We start from the raw sequence: 18,497 nt of genomic DNA, 5'->3' as shown, positions 1-18,497 counted from the left end.
GCATGGCATAGCATGGCAAGAGTGAGCTACTTCAATATTAAACGGAGCGGGGAATTCTTATCCGGTAATTCCAAAATACTCCGCGTTTATGTGAGGTGAAATGCACAAACTAGCACGGCCTGACATGATGTGAGATGCAAACAGATGTATGAATGTCATATTCATGTTCCTTGCATTTTTCTGAACAATTTTCATATAGAACACATTTTATTTCGAGTTATAGTTTAGGAGATATGATTTTAACAAGATATGCACATATTCTGGGATTTTCAGAAAAACAGAAAAGGTCTAGAACTTCTCTCACCGAGAGGAGAGCTAGCTGCAGAGGCTGTTGCGCGGGTCCGGCGCTGCTGACTGGGCGGAATCTGCTGACGGGGGAGAGGACCGCGGTTAGCTTTTATAAAACGGCAGGGGCTTAGATGAAAAAGACCCAGATCCAGATCTGGAAGGTTTTTCTCACCGGGGCTGGGCTAGCCGCAGACGCTGACGGATGGGGCCCAGAAGGTGACGAGGATGCCGAGCTGGCGGCAACGTGGCAACCATGTGCACGCGCGGCGGTGAGCGACGGTGACCACTGCGGGTCGGCATGGATGCGAGCGGCGTTGTAGGGGCTCCCAGGAAGCGAGGAATAGGGCGCCGGGTGTGCCTTGGCGGCGCGGACCAGATGGCGGTGGCGCCATCACCCGGAGATCATCGGAGCGTCGCCGGCGGCGATGTTCTGCAGAGGAGGCGGCCGGCATCAAAGAGGGAAGGAAGAAACAGGAAACAAAGAGGAGAACGAGGGTGTCCAGTGTGTGTGCGGGATTACCCTGAAGCTCGACGTGGACTCAGAACGGGCGGAGGGAGTCCACAGTGGCCGGAATCGAGGAAAACGAACGCCGGAGTCGGAGAAGGGAAACGCGATGTGGCGGCGTCTGGGAGCACCCGGGATCAATTCCTTCTGCCAGGAGCAAGAGGAGGTCGAGGCGCACCCGCCGGTGCCCACGGAACGGCTCGGGGTTGCCGGAGACGATGGGGACAAGGTGCTTGCTGCGGCGGCGCTCTCGGGGCTTGCAGAGAAGAAAAAGAGGAAGAGAGAGGAGTTGCTGGCGGCGCGAGGGAGGGGGAAGATAGGGTTAGGGTTTCTGGGTGCATCGCTGGGGAATTTAAGGAAGAGAGGAGGGAGTGGTTGAGGTGGGCGTTCGGTGTAGGGGAGGACCACGGCGCACACGCGACCTGCGTGCTCTCCGTGAGAGAGAAGACGACAACGGGGAAAAAGGAGCGGAGCGAAGAGGTACGGGCCACAGGAGATGGGCTGGGCCAGAAAGGATGGGCCGCTGCGGTGCTGGCTTGGGCCGCCGGGAAAAGAAAAGGGAAAGGAAGAGGGGAGATGGGCCAAAGAGAGAGGGGGCCTGGAAGAGGGGAGGGGTTTTCCTTTTTATGTTTTTATTTAAACCATTTGAAAACAAACTCTTTTCTGTTTTGAATTTGGAACAAAAGGTGAGAGGGAGATCCAAAATTAGTTTTTCAAGTATTACTTTATTATTAACCAAAACAAAACACTTTAGATTCAAAATTATATTTGTTGGAAAAACTTAATTATAAAATAAGAAATATGAGAGGGAGAGATTATGGTTTTTTATTTAAAAATAAAAGACAAGAGAGGGTTTATAAAATAATTTTATTTAATAAAAACATGGATGATATGATGCATGATGCATGATGATGCATAAAAGAAAAAGAACAAACAAATCTAATAGGGATGCTACCCGGGGCCGTTACAATCGACACCACTAACAAGGAACCTCGCCCCGAGGTTCCACGTCAAGCCAAGGGGAAGTTGGTTAAACTATCGAGTCTTCTTGTTCCATGTTAACAATCACCCGACCTCAAGGTGGAACCTTCTTCTGGAGAAATGTTGATCTTCTCGACACCACTAACAAGAATTCTTGCTCCACGTAGATCGGCGACACCACTAACAAGAAGTCGTTGTCCCGCTGTCGATGATGCACTTCCATCGGGATGCTTCAAAGATCGGACCTATTAGGTGAAGGCATAGATCGTCCAACCCGCGTCAGAACCTAAGACTCAGAAAAGCCGATAAGAGAGAAGACTCAAAACTCGCATAGATAAGAGGAGCAAGACTATAGGTAAGGAGAAAAACCAGAGCTAATCAGATCTATCCAACGAATTTTAGAAAATAGTTTGGACTCTCTAAACTCAACGATCGTTGGCAAGGTTATCCTACAGGCTGGACTAGTGGGGTACCGTCAACCTGAGGCTCTGATACCAACTTGTGACGCCCCGGAACCGGTACCATGAGGATTCTAGCGATCCCGCCGAAATCCGCACGATATCGATTCAGAGACGCCCTCCGACACGACGTGCGCGAAGAATCACACAAGTGATGCCAGAGGAATTAGCACGAGCGGTAACATTACAACAGGATTACAATAGAGCCCACAAGATACATATAATACAACAACGACTTCAACGAGTCAAGATACAAATATACAATACAAAGATCCAAATCATACAAAAGATCAAATGCGTCCGAGTACGGACAAGATACAAATTGGACTAAGAGTCCTGAAGATAACCAGTGGCGTCCATAACCCTGCCCAGGCCAAGCCGGAAGGGTAACCTTGCTAACGTCGTCATCTCGTACCTGTCAAAGTCGGGCCATCGGTTGCCGACAAAAGGGGGAGGAGACAAAAAGAAAGGAAGGCGAGGGTAAGTACCATTGGCACGTACTTGCGAGACAAGACCAGCTATGCTCGCTGGTGGGCGGTATGAACTTCACCCGGCTATATGTGGAGTTTAGCGGCAGCAAAGCTACTATCCAATAGAGACACGCTACAACTTCCGTCTACTCAGAGAAGATAAGAGAGCGCACAAGGTAACAGATAAATACTACACAAACATAACCCAGCCGATTACACATATCCCCTTCAACAATTGCGAAGAGGCAATGTAAAAGGCACTCAACGGTGGACAAGTTTTATTAGGTATCGGTTGTAGTAATGCTAAATTACTAATCAAGTTATTATCAGATTATTAACAACAAGATAATAGTGTAAGTTGTTCTATGATCAAGCCATACAATTCCAAGTCGTCCATAACCGCGGACACGGCTTATCGATAAGATGTACACCCTGCAGGGGTTGCCCAAATGTAACCATACGCATGCTCGAACCCACTTACTACAGGTGGAGTCTCACATCAAGACCGTTCCCAATGCAAGAGAAAGTTTAATGGGAGCCACCCAACTAAGCTACCCGTGACGAAGTCCGGCCGTACTCCGATACGGACCCAGAGGTTTGTGCCAACGGCTAAGCTAAGTGTGAACAACCTGCTGTCGCTAATCGTTCCACGAGATGAGTACAGTACAGAAATAAACACCCGAAGGCAACAGAAGTAAATCGTGCATCATGCATATGAGCAAAATAAAACCAAGGTTGTGGCTCCCAATAAACAGACTCGAGGAAAGGTAGTGGGTGATGGGGGTCCCACTCCCCCACGTACGGGTAGAGCGCTCAATCTCGGAACAGATAACAAGAACTCGGATCCTAGGGGACATTAGCGAGTCAAAGTTCCGATGCTTTCGCAAAGGGGCTCACAGATGCCTCTGCTTACAATTTTAGTTGTTAACAATAAAGTAAAGCATGTGTATCTCCAACAATTGATATAGCATGTGATACCCTCCCAACAAGATATCCCGAACATCTCGAGATATCAACAAAACCCTAAACTCGCCTACGACTCGCAAAGCTGGCAAACAACAAACATCAGGTAGGGCAAGGAGGTGTATCTCGGATCATATAGGGTAACAGGTGGAATAGGACACGTGACACAACAGAATCGCAACATAAGGATAGCAATAGATCAAAAGAGCATGTAAAAGTAAAATAGGTGAAGGGGTGGGCTCGCCTGTGAAAAGCTGCAGAAGAACTTGCCGTATCTCACAGCACCACTTCGTGATCCTATCCGTGAAGAAGCAAATGTTGGAACACACAACGTATGCAAGTCTTACTACTACGAATAAAGAAGAGCCAACATGATCAAGGTGATATGCATGACATGGCAAAGATGGTGCAATGCAATTATCCAAATTAAGCGGGATCGGAACCCCGGACAAACAAAATTAGGTTGAAGTTGCATATCTACCGGCAAATTTTAAGTGTTGATTAGCATGGCATAGCATGGCAAGAGTGAGCTACTTCAATATTAAACGGAGCGGGGAATTCTTATCCGGTAATTCCAAAATACTCCGCGTTTATGTGAGGTGAAATGCACAAACTAGCACGGCCTGACATGATGTGAGATGCAAACAGATGTATGAATGTCATATTCATGTTCCTTGCATTTTTCTGAACAATTTTCATATAGAACACATTTTATTTCGAGTTATAGTTTAGGAGATATGATTTTAACAAGATATGCACATATTCTGGGATTTTCAGAAAAACAGAAAAGGTCTAGAACTTCTCTCACCGAGAGGAGAGCTAGCTGCAGAGGCTGTTGCGCGGGTCCGGCGCTGCTGACTGGGCGGAATCTGCTGACGGGGAGAGGACCGCGGTTAGCTTTTATAAAACGGCAGGGGCTTAGATGAAAAAGACCCAGATCCAGATCTGGAAGGTTTTTCTCACCGGGGCTGGGCTAGCCGCAGACGCTGACGGATGGGGCCCAGAAGGTGACGAGGATGCCGAGCTGGCGGCAACGTGGCAACCATGTGCACGCGCGGCGGTGAGCGACGGTGACCACTGCGGGTCGGCATGGATGCGAGCGGCGTTGTAGGGGCTCCCAGGAAGCGAGGAATAGGGCGCCGGGTGTGCCTTGGCGGCGCGGACCAGATGGCGGTGGCGCCATCACCCGGAGATCATCGGAGCGTCGCCGGCGGCGATGTTCTGCAGAGGAGGCGGCCGGCATCAAAGAGGGAAGGAAGAAACAGGAAACAAAGAGGAGAACGAGGGTGTCCAGTGTGTGTGCGGGATTACCCTGAAGCTCGACGTGGACTCAGAACGGGCGGAGGGAGTCCACAGTGGCCGGAATCGAGGAAAACGAACGCCGGAGTCGGAGAAGGGAAACGCGATGTGGCGGCGTCTGGGAGCACCCGGGATCAATTCCTTCTGCCAGGAGCAAGAGGAGGTCGAGGCGCACCCGCCGGTGCCCACGGAACGGCTCGGGGTTGCCGGAGACGATGGGGACAAGGTGCTTGCTGCGGCGGCGCTCTCGGGGCTTGCAGAGAAGAAAAAGAGGAAGAGAGAGGAGTTGCTGGCGGCGCGAGGGAGGGGGAAGATAGGGTTAGGGTTTCTGGGTGCATCGCTGGGGAATTTAAGGAAGAGAGGAGGGAGTGGTTGAGGTGGGCGTTCGGTGTAGGGGAGGACCACGGCGCACACGCGACCTGCGTGCTCTCCGTGAGAGAGAAGACGACAACGGGGAAAAAGGAGCGGAGCGAAGAGGTACGGGCCACAGGAGATGGGCTGGGCCAGAAAGGATGGGCCGCTGCGGTGCTGGCTTGGGCCGCCGGGAAAAGAAAAGGGAAAGGAAGAGGGGAGATGGGCCAAAGAGAGAGGGGGCCTGGAAGAGGGGAGGGGTTTTCCTTTTTATGTTTTTATTTAAACCATTTGAAAACAAACTCTTTTCTGTTTTGAATTTGGAACAAAAGGTGAGAGGGAGATCCAAAATTAGTTTTTCAAGTATTACTTTATTATTAACCAAAACAAAACACTTTAGATTCAAAATTATATTTGTTGGAAAAACTTAATTATAAAATAAGAAATATGAGAGGGAGAGATTATGGTTTTTTATTTAAAAATAAAAGACAAGAGAGGGTTTATAAAATAATTTTATTTAATAAAAACATGGATGATATGATGCATGATGCATGATGATGCATAAAAGAAAAAGAACAAACAAATCTAATAGGGATGCTACCCGGGGCCGTTACAGCCAACCTCGAAGCCCTTGTTGACTCCGCCATCCAGATGGAGGGCAAGTTAAACCAAGCCAATGAGAACCGCAAGCGCCGCATGGCGAATCAGAGTGGATCAAGCCACCCCCAAAAGTTTCGCCCTAGCTCAAGCGGAGGTTTCACTCCGAGAAACAACAAGCCACAGATGCAGAACTCTCGCCCCGATTATCAGAACCGGAGTGGAGGAAACTCCAAGCCAGGAGGCTACAACAACAACTACAACAACAACAACAACAACTACAACCGCGCTCCACCCCAAGCCCCTAACAACAACAACAACACCAACACCGCCCCAGAACCGGAAGCAATGCCGTTCCCGTTGCGAACAAGCAGGACAAGACCACTATCACTTGTTATGAGTGTGGTGTAGTGGGGCACTACTCCAACGAGTGTCCCAAGCGTCTTGCCAAGCTCGCCGGCAACACGGCTGCACCTGCTCAGCAGCAACGCCGTGTCTCCACCGGCAAGAAGTTCGCCCCCAACAACCCCAACAACCGCAACGGCCGCCTCTACCACATGAACGCTGAAGAAGCCCAGGAAGCACCAGATGTTGTACTGGGTATGTTTTCTGTCAACCACATCCCTGCCAGAGTGTTGTTTGATTCCGGAGCATCTCATTCTTTTGTCACCGAAGACTTTGCATCAACAAGTAAAATTCAACCCCTCAGTTTGAAGCATGTTATGATAGTTCAAATCCCCGGATCAACCACCAAAGCCAGAAAATTTTGCAAAAATGTGCCAATCAAAATCCATGATGTAGATTTCTTTGCAAATCTAATCATACTTGGAACCAAAGGTTTGGAAGTGGTCTTAGGAATGGACTGGATGTCCAAACACAATGGATTGATAGACTGTGCCAAGAAAGCCATAACCATGACTAGCAGCACCGGTATCGTAGTTGAGCACGTCTCTGAAAAACTACCCAGGAAATTCACCTGCAACCAAAGTGTATCCAAGCCAACTCTGGATCAAATCAGGGTCGTTTGTCGCTACCCTGATGTGTTTCCGGATGATCTACCCGGTATGCCCCCGGATCGGGATATCGAGTTTATCATCGAGTTAATCCCCGAAACTGGACCCATAGCCCAGAGAGCTTACAGCATGAACGCAACCGAGCTTGTGGAACTGAAGAAGCAAATAGATGACATGTTGGCCAAAGGTTTGATTAGACCAAGTGCATCCCCCTGAAGATCCCCCGTCTTGTTTGTCGACAAGAAAGATGGTGCAAATCGTTTATGCACGGACTATCGTAAGCTTAACGATGTCTCCATCAAAAACAAATACCCCCTACCCAAGATAGAAGACTTGTTTGACCAACTCACCGGATCCAGAGTTTTCTCGAAGATAGATCTTAGAACTGGATATCATCAGCTAAAGATCTGAGCCACCGACATTCCAAAAACTGCCTTTACCACCAGATATGGGTTGTATGAGTACAACGTCATGTCGTTTGGACTAACCAATGCCCCCGCTTATTTCATGAATCTCATGAATAAGATCTTCATGAACTTTTTGGACAAGTTTGTCGTTGTTTTCATCGATGACATTCTCGTCTACTCCAAGTCCGAAGAGGAACATGAACAGCATTTGGAGATTGTCCTAGAAACTCTTAGACAGCACAAGTTGTATGCCAAGTTTAGCAAGTGTGAGTTTTGGCTGGAAGAAGTTGGATTCCTGGGACACATCTTGTCTGCAGGAGGAATTGCCGTAGATCCCGCCAAGATCAAAACTGTTATGGAATGGCAAGCCCCAACCACACAAACCGAGGTCCGCGCTTTTCTTGGATTAGCCGGATACTACCGCAGATTTGTAGAAGGTTTCTCGAGCATCGCTCGACCAATGACCCAACTGTTGAAAAAGGACAGAAAGTTTGAGTGGACCGACAAATGCGAAGAGAGCTTTCAACAGCTCAAGAGTAGACTGACAACAGCCCCAATCCTGATCATGCCAGATATCGCAAAGCCCTTTGACGTATATTGCGACGCCTCCAAGACTGGACTTGGATGCGTGCTTATGCAAGAAGGCAAGGTTGTATCCTACCTTTCAAGACAACTCAAGCAACATGAACAGAACTACCCAACCCATGACCTCGAGCTTGCAGCCGTGGTCTTAGCCCTGAAAGTTTGGCGTCATTACCTCATGGGTAATCGATGCGAGATCTACTCCGACCACAAAAGCCTCAAATACATATTCACCCAGAAAGAGTTGAACATGAGACAACGCCGATGGATCGAATTAATCAAGGATTATGACATGGAGATTCACTAGCACCCCGGCAAGGCCAATGTCGTAGCGGATGCTTTGAGTCGACTGCCGTGCCAGTTGAACTCCATGCTCGCAACCGAACAGCCCAGCTTGCATCAAGAGTTTGAACAGTTCAGCCTTGAACTTGTTAGTGAAGGATTCCTAGCCAGCATAGAACTGCAACCCACCTTGGTTGGTCAGATCAAGGAAGCCCAGAAGGACAACGCTAGCATTGACGGAATCAAGAAACAGATAGCCGCAGGAAAAGCCCCCGGATTCACCATAGACGAAGCCGGAGTTCTTTGGTACAAAGAACGTCTCTGCGTACCATCGGACTCTGACTTGAAACAAGTCATCCTGCAAGAAGCCCATGACACCCTTTACTCAATCCACCCCGGAGGTACCAAGATGTACCAAGACCTAAAGGAACAATTCTGGTGGCACGGAATGAAGAGAGAGATCGGTAGCTATATCGCTAAGTGTGACATCTGTCAGAGAGTCAAGGCAGAACATCAACGACCCGCCGGACTGTTACAACCCCTCCAGATTCCGGAATGGAAATGGGACTCCGTAGGAATGGACTTTATCACCGGACTGCCCAAATCCAGCAAAGGCAATGATTCAATATGGGTAGTTGTCGATAGATTGACCAAAGTCGCCCATTTCATCGCCGTCAAAACCACCTATCAAGGCCCCAAGTTAGCTGAACTTTACATCTCCAGAATAGTCGCCCTGCACGGAAACCCCAAATCGATAGTGTCAGATAGAGGATCACAGTTCACCTCAAGGTTCTGGCAGACAGTGCATGAAGGACTAGGCACTCGCCTAAATTTCAGCACCGCCTATCACCCTCAGACCGACGGACAGACTGAGAGAGTAAACCAGAGCATCGGAGGACATGCTTAGAGCATGCGTGCGGAATACGGATCCAAGTGGGAAGACTGCCTACCTTACGCAGAATTCTCTTACAACAATAGCTATCAAGCCAGCCTACAGATGGCCCCCTTTGAAGCCTTGTACGGAAGGAAGTGCCGTACCCCCCTGAACTGGTCGGAAGTCGGAGAGAGCCAAGTTTTTGGCCTAGATGTTCTTCGTGAAGCCGAAGAGAAAGTACACAAGATCCGCGAGTACCTCAAGACGGCGCAATCCAGACAGAAGAGCTACGCCGACAAGAGACGTCGGGAGATGACCTTCGAGATCGGAGACTTCGTCTATCTCAAGGTATCCCCCTTGAAAGGAATGCAAAGGTTCCAACTAAAAGGAAAGCTTGCACCCCGCTATGTCGGACCTTTCAAAGTCCTCAGCCGCCGAGGTGAAGTATCTTATCAACTGGAGTTGCCTGAAGAAATGTCGGCGGTGCACGACGTGTTTCACATCTCACTTCTCCGGAAGTGCCTTGAAGTCCCGGAGAAGACCGAAGTGTTCAAGAACATCGATCACCGATCGGTGGATATCAACAAGGATGTGACTTACCGCGAAGTGCCGATTCGCATCCTGGAAGAAGCTTACCGAACCACCCGCACCCGAAGCATCAAGTTTCTGAAGATCCAATGGAGCAATCATACCGAGGATGAAGCCAGATGGGAACACGAAGACTTCATGAAGAAGGAGTACCCAGATCTCTTTAGTGCCTAACTTTCTTTTCGATCTCGGGACGAGATCTTTTGTAAGGGGGAAGGGTTTGTAACACCCCAAATTTCAATAAAAAGAAAGTTAGAGAATTCCAGAAAGCAAAATTTCAAACCAACAAAAACTTTTCTATTTGCATATAGTACCATGCATAGGACTTGTGCATTTGAGTGATATGCCATGATGATTGTTATTACTTGTATTTGATATGCTCTAAAACCCTAGTGTGATCATATGAAGATCACCAACCAAATAAATCAAAGAGGAAGAAATTCCATAAAATGCAAAACCCTAAAAACCCTCACATATGCCCTATGGCATTTTTATAAATTTTGACCCTAGACCTATTTGGTCTTCACCATTAGTTGAGTAATGTTATTAAACACTTACTACAACTTTTGGAATCAAAGATTCACAATTCAAATGGAATTCAAACACAAATCCCACTCACATATGATAATGGTCAATTTTGACAATTCTAGTCTGATCACCACTTTGAGCCCTTGCCATTCATTTTTCCCAAACCAACTCTTGCTAACTCTTTGCACCATTTCAAAGTCAACATCAAGGTGAACAACTTTGGTGAAGATCATCATGCCAAATTCATCTTTGATCATGAGCAAGGCTCATCCAAAGTTCCAACTTTTTCACATATGCAACATTCTACACTTAGCCATTTTGGCCAATTCTTGATTTCTAATTTTTCCACCACCACCTCAAAACCTCTCTGGTCATTTACAACTTATATCAACACTCACATTTCAAAAAATTTCACCATTTGAATTATTTCAAATTTGGTTAGTTTTGCATTTTCCAAATTCGGGCACTATTTGCAACTATTGCAAATAGTGAATCTACCTCAACCTAATCTACCCTAACCTACCACATTATGTTCCCTGGTCCCCTTAAACCCTAAGTGAAGCATAGTGAGGCTAAGGGAGAGAGAGCAAGCTAGGGCATGGCCATGCCGGCCATGTCCCCGAGCTCGTCGACCTCCCCTCTCTCCCCTTGCTTCTCTGCCAGGACCACCTCGCCACCGTGCGCCAACGCATCTCCTAGCATGCCCTAGCACCGCCATGGTCGAAGGAACGGCGACCACACGCCGGACGACGCGCGCCAGCACACGCCCTGGACGCCGCTCGCGTCGCACGCATGCACGCCGCGGACACACCCAGTACACGCGCCGCGCCACCACCTCGCTCACTCCCTGGCCCCGCTTGCAACGCCTTGAGCACGCACTCGCCACCTGGACACCGCCAGACACGGCCAAGACCACGACCCGCGCCCACCGCCGCCGGAGAAGGAGACCCTGCTCCGCCGCGGGCGCGACAGACACGGAAGCAATGCGAGCGATTCCGACGCTCCCCGACCACGCTGTCGCTGCCAGTAGCATCGCCTGGACCCGTAGAGCATCGCCATAGCCTCGCCTAGCTCGACCAGCCGCCGGAGACGCCGCGCCCATGTCGACCACCTCACTGCCCCGTGATGACGCGTAAAGCACACGCTCGTTGGGAACCCCAAGTGGAAGGTGTGATGCGTACAGCAGCAAGTTTCCCTCAGTAAGAAGCCAAGGTTTATCGAACCAGTAGGAGTCAAGAAGCACGTTGAAGGTTGATGGCGGCGAGATGTAGTGTGGCGCAACACCAGGGATTCCGGCGCCAACGTGGAACCTGCACAACACAACCAAAGTACTTTGCCCCAACGAAACAGTGAGGTTGTCAATCTCACCGGCTTGCTGTAACAAAGGATTAACCGTATTGTGTGGAAGATGATTGTTTGCAGAAAACAGTAGAACAAGTATTGCAGTAGATTGTATTTCAGTAAAGAGAATTGGACCGGGGTCCACAGTTCACTAGAGGTGTCTCTCCCATAAGACAAATAGCATGTTGGGTGAACAAATTACAGTTGGGCAATTGACAAATAAAGAGAGCATGACCATGCACATACATATCATGATGAGTATAGTGAGATTTAATTGGGCATTACGACAAAGTACATAGACCGCCATCCAACTGCATCTATGCCTAAAAAGTCCACCTTCAGGTTATCATCCGAACCCCCTCCAGTATTAAGTTGCTAACAACAGACAATTGCATTAAGTATTGCGCGTAATGTAACTAGTGACTACATCCTTGAACATAGCACTAATGTTTTATCCCTAGTGGCAACAGCACATCCATAACCTTAGAGGTTCTTGTCACCCCTCCAGATTCACGGAGACATGAACCCACTATCGAGCATAAATACTCCCTCTTGGAGTTACTAGCATCAACTTGGCCAGAGCATCTACTAATAACGGAGAGCATGCAAGATCATAAACAACACGTAGATATAACTTTGATAATCAACATAACAAGTATTCTCTATTCATCGGATCCCAACAAACGCAACATCTAGCAGGACAGATAGATCATCTTGATCATGTTAGGCAGCTCACAAGATCCGACAATGATAGCACAATGGGGAGAAGACAACCATCTAGCTACTGCTATGGACCCATAGTCCAGGGGTAGACTACTCACACATCACACCGGAGGCGACCATGGCGGCGTAGAGTCCTCCGGGAGATGATTCCCCTCTCCGGCAGGTGCCGGAGGCGATCTCTGGATCCCCGAGATGGGATCGGCGTTGGCGGCGTCTGCGGAAGGTTTTCCGTATCGTGGCTCTCGATGCGGGGGTTTCGTCACGGAGGCTTTAAGTAGGGGGAAGGGCTAGTCAGGAGGGGGCAGCGGGGCCCCACTCCATTGGCCGGCGCGGCCTAGGGGGGGGCGGCGCCGCCCTTGGGTTTGGGCACCGTGTGGCCCCTCTTCGTTTCGTCTTCGGACTTACGGAAGCTTCGTGGAAAAATAGGCCCTCGGGCTTTGATTTCGTCCAATTCGAGAATATTTCCTTACTAGGATTTCTGAAACCAAAAACAGCAGAAACAAAGAATCGGCACTTCGGCATCTTGTTAATAGGTTAGTTCCGTAAAATGCACGAATATGACATAAAGTGTGCATAAAACATGTAGATAACATCAATAATGTGGCATGGAACATAAGAAATTATCGATACGTTGGAGACGTATCAGCATCCCCAAGCTTAGTTACGCTTCGTCCCGAGCGAGGTAAAACGATAACACGTATAATTTACGGAGTGACATGCCATCATAATCTTGATCATACTATTTGTAAAGCATATGTAGTGAATGCAGCGATCAAAACAATGTATATGACATGAGTAAACAAGTGAATCATAAAGCAAAGACTTTTCATGAATAGCACTTCAAGACAAGCATCAATAAGTCTTGCATAAGAGTTAACTCATAAAGCAATAATTCAAAGTAAAAGCATTGAAGCAACACAAAAGAAGATTAAGTTTCAGCGGTTGCTTTCAACTTGTAACATGTATATCTCATGGATATTGTCAACATAGAGTAATATAATAAGTGCAATAAGCAAGTATGTAGGAATCAATGCCAAGTTCACACAAGTGTTTGCTTCTTGAGGTGGAGAGAAATAGGTGAAGCTGACTCAACATTGAAAGTAAAAGAATGGTCCTCCATAGAGGAAAAGCATCGATTGCTATATTTGTGCTAGAGCTTTGATTTTGAAAACATGAAACAATTTTGTCAACGGTAGTAATAAAGCATATGCATCATGTAAATTATATCTTATAAGTTGCAAGCCTCATGCATAGTGTACCAATAGTGCCCGCACCTTGTCCTAATTAGCTTGGACTACCTGGATTATCACCGCAATACATATGCTTTAACCAAGTATCACAAAGGGGTACCTCTATGTCGCCTGTACAAAGGTCTAAGGAGAAAGCTCGCATTTGGATTTCTCGCTTTTGATTATTCTCAACTTAGACATCCATACCGGGACAACATAGACAACAGATAATGGACTCCTCTTTTAATGCTTAAGCATTCAACAACAATTAATTCTTTTCTCATTAGAGATTTGAGGATGTTTGTCCAAAACTGAAACTTCCACCATGGATCATGGCTTTAGTTAGCGGCCCAATGTTCTTCTCTAACAATATGCATGCTCAAACCATTCAACTCAGTGTAGATCGCCCTTACTTCAGACAAGACGAACATGCATAGCAACTCACATGAAATTCAACAATGAAAAGTTGATGGCGTCCCCAGTAAACATGGTTATCGCACAACAAGCAACTTAATAAGAGATAAAGTGCATAATTACATATTCAGTACCACAATAGTTTTTAAGCTATTTGTCCCATGAGCTATATATTGCAAAGGTGAATGATGGAATTTTAAAGGTAGCACTCAAGCAATTTACTTTGGAATGGCGGAAAATACCATGTAGTAGGTAGGTATGGTGGACACAAATGGCATAGTGGTTGGCTCAAGTATTTTGGATGCATGAGAAGTATTCCCTCTCGATACAAGGTTTAGGCTAGCAAGGCTTATTTCAAACAAACACAAGAATGAACCGGTGCAGCAAAACTCACATAAAAGACATATTGAAAACATTATAAGACTCTACACCGTCTTCCTTGTTGTTCAAACTCAATACTAGAAATTATCTAGACCTTAGAGAAACTAAATATGCAAACCAAATTTTAGCATGCTCTATGTATTTCTTCATTAATGGGTGCAAAGCATATGATGCAAGAGCTTAAACATGAGCACAACAATTGCCAAGTATCACATTACCCAAGACATTTATAGCAATTACTACATGTATCATTTTCCAATTCCAACCATATAACAATTTAACGAAGGAGAAACTTCGCCATGAATACTATGAGTAGAAACCAAGGACATACTTGTCCATATGCTACAGTGGAGCGTGTCTCTCTCCCATAAAGTGAATGCTAGGATCCATTTTATTCAAACAAAACAAAAAACAAAAACAAACCGACGCTCCAAGAAAAAGCACATAAGATGTGATGGAATAAAAATATAGTTTCAGGGGAGGAACCTGATAATGTTGTCGATGAAGAAGGGGATGCCTTGGGCATCCCCAAGCTTAGACGCTTGAGTCTTCTTGATATATGCAGGGGTGAACCACCGGGGCATCCCCAAGCTTAGAGCTTTCACTCTCCTTGATCATGTTGCATCATACTCCTCTCTTGATCCTTGAAAACTTCCTCCACACCAAACTCGAAACAACTCATTAGAGGGTTAGTGCACAATATAAATTAACATATTCAGAGGTGACACAATCATTCTTAACACTTCTGGACATTGCATAATGCTACTGGACATTAGTGGATCAAAGAAATTCATCCAACATAGTAAAAGAGGCAATACGAAATAAAAGGCAGAATCTGTCAAAATAGAACAGTTCGTATTGACGAATTTTAAAATGGCACCAGACTTGCTCAAATGAAAATGCTCAAATTGAGTGAAAGTTGCGTACATATCTGAGGATCATGCACGTAAATTGGCTTAATTTTCTGAGCTACCTACAGGGAGGTGGACCCAGATTCGTGACAGCAAAGAAATCTGGAACTGCGCAGTAATCCAAATCTAGTACTTACTTTTCTATCAACGGCTTATCTTGGCACAACAAAACACAAAACTAAGATAATGAGAGGTTGCTACAGTAGTAAACAACTTCCAAGACACAAAATAAAAACAAAGTACTGTAGGTAAAACATGGGTTGTCTCCCATAAGCGCTTTTCTTTAACGCCTTTCAGCTAGGCGCAGAAAGTGTGCATCAAGTATTATCGAAGCATGATGCATTCTCAGCGGGGTGCGGAGTTTTCTCAACCAGGCATAATATATTAGATACATAAGTTTTAGCATCTCCTTTTTCATTAGTCTTAGGCGTGCTACTCTCATCAAACAAATTTTCAGGAACAAGCCAAGCATAGTTATTTTCTAGTGCATCATTCATAGCTAAGAGTTTACATGGTATTGGTGCTTTAATCTCCCCACCATCATCAATATTATTAGTGTATCTTATTCTATCCATGTCCATCTTTTCAAGGAGGCTAACAAAATTAGTATGAGAACCAAGCATATTAAATTTAGCAAAGACCTTTCTAGCTTCTCTTGCTAGACCACCAAATTCTCTAAGAAGGGTTTCTAAAACAAAATCTTTCTTTTCTCCTTCTTCCATATCACCAAGTGTGAGAAACATGTGTTGGATTATAGGATTAAGATTAACAAATTTAGTTTCCAACAGGCAAACTAAATGCGCAGCAGCAATTTCATAAGTAGGCGCAAGGTCTACCAAGTGTCTATCTTCAAAATTTTCAATGGTACTAACATGATTGAAAAATTCTTCTATATTATTTCTCCCAACTATAGACCCACGTCCTACCGGTATGTCTTTTGTGGTAAAATTAAAAGGAAACATAATGAAACAAGTAAAGTAAATGCAAGTAACTAATTTTTTTGTGTTTTTGATATAGCAAACAAGATAGCAAATAAAGTAAAACTAGCAACTAATTTTTTTGTATTTTGATTTAGTGCAGCAAACAAAGTAGTAAATAAAACTAAGCAAGACAAAAACAAAGTAAAGAGATTGAGAAGTGGAGACTCCCCTTGCAGCGTGTCTTGATCTCCCCGGCAACGGCGCCAGAAATTTAGCTTGATGACGCGTAAAACACACGCTCGTTGGGAACCCCAAGTGGAAGGTGTGATGCGTACAGCAGCAAGTTTCCCTCGGTAAGAAGCCAAGGTTTATCGAACCAGTAGGAGTCAAGAAGCACGTTGAAGGTTGATGGCGGCGAGATGTAGTGCGGCGCAACACCAGGGATTCCGGCGCCAACGTGGAACCTGCACAACACAACCAAAGTACTTTGCCCCAACGAAACAGTGAGGTTGTCAATCTCACCGGCTTGCTGTAACAAAGGATTAACCGTATTGTGTGGAAGATGATTGTTTGCAGAAAACAGTAGAACAAGTATTGCAGTAGATTGTATTTCAGTAAAGAGAATTGGACCGGGGTCCACAGTTCACTAGAGGTGTCTCTCCCATAAGACAAACAGCATGTTGGGTGAACAAATTACAGTTGGGCAATTGACAAATAAAGAGAGCATGACCATGCACATACATATCATGATGAGTATAGTGAGATTTAATTGGGCATTACGACAAAGTACATAGACCGCCATCCAACTGCATCTATGCCTAAAAAGTCCACCTTCAGGTTATCATCCGAACCCCCTCCAATATTAAGTTGCTAACAACAGACAATTGCATTAAGTATTGCGCGTAATGTAACTAGTGACTACATCCTTGAACATAGCACTAATGTTTTATCCCTAGTGGCAACAGCACATCCATAACCTTAGAGGTTCTTGTCACCCCTCCAGATTCACGGAGACATGAACCCACTATCGAGCATAAATACTCCCTCTTGGAGTTACTAACATCAACTTGGCCAGAGCATCTACTAATAACGGAGAGCATGCAAGATCATAAACAACACGTAGATATAACTTTGATAATCAACATAACAAGTATTCTCTATTCATCGGATCCCAACAAACGCAACATATAGAATTACAGATAGATGATCTTGATCATGTTAGGCAGCTCACAAGATCCGACAATGATAGCACAATGGGGAGAAGACAACCATCTAGCTACTGCTATGGACCCATAGTCCAGGGGTAGACTACTCACACATCACACCGGAGGCGACCATGGCGGCTTAGAGTCCTCCGGGAGATGATTCCCCTCTCCGGCAGGGTGCCGGAGGCGATCTCCTGGATCCCCCGAGATGGGATCGGCGTTGGCGGCGTCTCTGGAAGGTTTTCCGTATCGTGGCTCTCGGTACTGGGGGTTTCGTCACGGAGGCTTTAAGTAGGCGGAAGGGCAAGTCAGGAGGGGGCACAGGGGCCCCACACCATAGGCCGGCGCGGCCAAGGGGGGGCCGCGCCGCCCTAGGGTTTGGGCACCCTGTGGCCCCACTTCGTTTCGTCTTCGGACTTCTGGAAGCTTCGTGGAAAAATAGGCCCCTGGGCTTTGATTTCGTCCAATTCCGAGAATATTTCCTTACTAGGATTTCTGAAACCAAAAACAGCAGAAAACAAGAATCGGCACTTCGGCATCTTGTTAATAGGTTAGTTCCAGAAAATGCACGAATATGACATAAAGTGTGCATAAAACATGTAGATAACATCAATAATGTGGCATGGAACATAAGAAATTATCGATACGTTGGAGACGTATCACCCCGCAACCCTCATGCGATTCTATAAATAGGGAGTTCCCTGGACCAAACCAACCACACCAACTCACTCCCCACCTCTCACTGCTTCTCCACCACCACTCCACTCACTCGATCGTCGCCGGAGCTGCTCCAATTTGAAGATCGGAGCCGCCAGTACCTGGTGGACGCCGCCGTCGATTGGAGCCACCCCAGGACGAGCCACCGCCACCAGTCGACTCGCCGTCGTCCACAACTTCACCGCGCACCTTGCCAACCCTAGCTGGAGCCACGGTGAGCTCTCCGACCCCCTACCTGATCCGCCGGTGAACTCCCCTCTCGCCGGCGGGACGATGAACCACAGCCGTTTGATCACGTTCTAATCCAACGCCTCAGACTCGCCCATACCGCTTCGGCGTTTAACACTCGGCCGACAAAGGGACCCTCTGTCAGGCAGCCCGCGCGGCACTGGACCGTGGCTGGGCTGGCCTTGGGCCGTTTTTAAACCTTTGAGCCCAACTAGCTTTTCCCGCCGGCCCTTTTAATTCAA

At 46.7% G+C, this 18,497-nt stretch overlaps 2 long non-coding RNA genes across 2 annotated transcripts; both read right to left on the bottom strand.

Moving 5' to 3' along the window:
• Positions 1-287: 287 nt before the first annotated feature.
• On the bottom strand, positions 288-1,795 carry LOC127311604 (uncharacterized). Its single transcript, XR_011748764.1, has 3 exons — positions 809-1,795; positions 461-718; positions 288-365 (listed from the first exon to the last, which is right to left on the bottom strand). It is a non-coding gene; the product is annotated as an uncharacterized lncRNA (long non-coding RNA).
• Positions 1,796-4,456: 2,661 nt separating this feature from the next.
• On the bottom strand, positions 4,457-5,779 carry LOC139833308 (uncharacterized). The gene is made up of 3 exons (XR_011748774.1): positions 4,977-5,779; positions 4,629-4,886; positions 4,457-4,534 (listed from the first exon to the last, which is right to left on the bottom strand). It is a non-coding gene; the product is annotated as an uncharacterized lncRNA (long non-coding RNA).
• Positions 5,780-18,497: the final 12,718 nt, after the last annotated feature.

This window comes from Lolium perenne, chromosome 7 (genome assembly GCF_019359855.2).
Source record: "Lolium perenne isolate Kyuss_39 chromosome 7, Kyuss_2.0, whole genome shotgun sequence".
NCBI classification, from domain to species: Eukaryota; Viridiplantae; Streptophyta; class Magnoliopsida; order Poales; family Poaceae; genus Lolium; species Lolium perenne.
Note: the sequence above shows the minus strand (reverse complement) of the source record. Positions and strands in the feature narration are given on the sequence as shown.